We start from the raw sequence: 2,475 nt of genomic DNA on the forward strand, positions 1-2,475 counted from the left end.
GATCCAAACCCTGCTGCAGAAAAAAGATGATCACACCCATAAATTGTTGCAGAGAGTGGTAAAGTGAACACAAATAGGCTGCAGTGATGTCTAGACCCAAATCACCATCAGATTAGATTCATTCAACTCCATACATTAAAAGTCTAACAAAAAAGTGGGTAAATTTTTAGTGGTAAATATTATTTTTTCTCTATTATTCTTTTAGAACAATATTTGAATGGCAACCAAAAGTTACAACATATGTAAAAAATGCAGGAAAATGTGAATATCAGTCAGGAGAAATATAGCTTAGAAGTTAATATTACTAAGGAAGGCATTTAAAATAACTATGATTGATAAGTTAAAGGATCTAACAGAAAAGGAAGCAAATGAATGTAAAAGTGCATAGGGGCATAAAAATATTATAAATATTAAAATAAAAATATATCAGGAATTATTGGTATGGTCTTCCAGTTACTGGGCAGAGCAAGGATTTTGTGAACTTAAAGAAATAAATAGAAACCGGTCAGACAAAATATTAAGGGATAGAAGATTAAAAAATTAGAAAAAAAGTAGTTGATATGTTGGACAATATCAAGTAGATAACGTGTGGGTAATTAGGGTTCCAGAAGCAGGAGAGAGAGAAATTGAGCAAAGTAATTATTTGAAGAGAAAATGATAAAAAGAGAACCACCACAGAGCTGAATTTAACAATGCTATCAATTTTTTGGATATATTGATATCTATAGACTTTTCCAACCAACATCATCAGAATACACATTTTTCTCAAGCTCACATGAAACGTTCACCAGGACAGACAACATTCTGGACACCTTAGCAAATTCAAAGAGGAATCATACAATGCCTGCTCATGGATTACAATGGAATGAAACTAAAAGTTAGCAGAGAGGTAACTGGAAAATCCCATATATGTGGAGACTAAAAAATACACTTCTAAATAACATTGGTTAAGGAAGAAATATCAAGAATAATTAAAGATATTGATAACTAAATGAAAATGAAAACAAAGCTTATCGCAAAGATATCAATGATACAATAAAACAGATCAATATATCTCATGAATACAGATGCAAAATATTAGCAAATAGAATCTAAGTGCATAAAAATAATTTTCACCATGATCAATTGGAATTTTTGCTAGTATGAAAGCTAGTTCAACATTCAAAAAGTGATTAATGTAATCCATCACATTAATAGGGACTAAAAAAGAAAAAAAATCATCATATCAATATATGCAGAAAAAGCATTTGACAAAATCTATCATCTATTCATGATAAAATAAAAAACTTTCAGTAAATTAGGAATACAGAAATACTTTCTCAACTTGATAAAATAAATCTAAAATGTACCTGTAGGAACATCATACTTCATAGCAAGAAACTTGAAGCTTTCCTATTAAGATCAGGTACAAGTCAAGGATGTCTACTCTCACCTCTCCTTTTCAAAATTGTACTGGAAGTTCTAGCTAATGCAATAGAATGAGAAAAGGAAATAAAAGATATAGTTTGGAAAGGAGGAAATAAAATTATCTTTTTTCATAGATGACACAATCGATTACATAGAAAGTCTGAAAAAAATGACCTCCCCCCCCCCAAAAAAAATACTAGAATAGATGATTAAAGCAAGGTTGTGTGATACAAAGCTAATGTACAAAAGTCAATTATTTTCCCATATACCTGCAATGAATAGACAGAATTTGAATTTAAACACATTATTTACACCAGTACTCCAAATGTGAAATACTTAGGTTTAAATCTAACAAAATATAAACAGCTGTAAGTAAAGAAAAAAGTAAATAAAGAAAACTACAAACTCTGATGAACTAAATCAAAGAAAAGCTAAGTATATGGAGAAATATTCCATGTTCAAGGGTAGGAAAACTCAATATTGTCACGATATAAATTTTTCCCAACATTTGATGTATAGACTCAATGCAATCCCAATAAAAATCCCAGCTAGTTATTTTGTGAGTATTGAGAAACAGATTTTAAAGTTTATTTAGGAAGTAAAAAGATCCAGAATTACCAACATATTGAAGATGAACAAGTGGTAAGGCTGACACTAACTTTAAGACTTACTAGGGCTCGGTTTGGCACCACATATAGTAAAATTGGAATGATCAAGAGAAGAATAGCATGACCCCTGCATAAGGAAGACTTACTATAAAACTATAATAATCAAGACATTATGGTAGTGACTAAGGAATGGACAAATAGATCAAAGAAATAGAGAATCTAGAATAGACCCACATAAACAGAGTCAACTGGTCTTTGACAAAGGAGCAAAGGCAATTAAATGGAACAAAGATAGTTCTTTCAACAAATGGTGCTACAACAACTGGATATCCACATGCAATAAAATAGATCTAGACACAAACCTTACCCCTTCACAGAAATTAACTTAAGGTGAATCACAGACCTATATGTAAAATGCAAAATGGTAAAACTCCTAGAAGATAACATAGGAGAAAACCTA

At 30.8% G+C, this 2,475-nt stretch overlaps 1 non-coding gene across 1 annotated transcript; it reads left to right on the forward strand.

Annotated features, from left to right (window-relative positions):
- The first annotated feature begins 2,084 nt into the window (after positions 1–2,084).
- LOC131511211 (U6 spliceosomal RNA) lies at positions 2,085–2,187 on the forward strand. The gene has a single exon (XR_009261413.1). It is a non-coding gene; the product is annotated as a U6 spliceosomal RNA (small nuclear RNA).
- The last annotated feature ends 288 nt before the right edge of the window (positions 2,188–2,475 follow it).

This window comes from Neofelis nebulosa, chromosome 4 (assembly GCF_028018385.1).
Source record: "Neofelis nebulosa isolate mNeoNeb1 chromosome 4, mNeoNeb1.pri, whole genome shotgun sequence".
Lineage (NCBI taxonomy): Eukaryota > Metazoa > Chordata > Mammalia > Carnivora > Felidae > Neofelis > Neofelis nebulosa.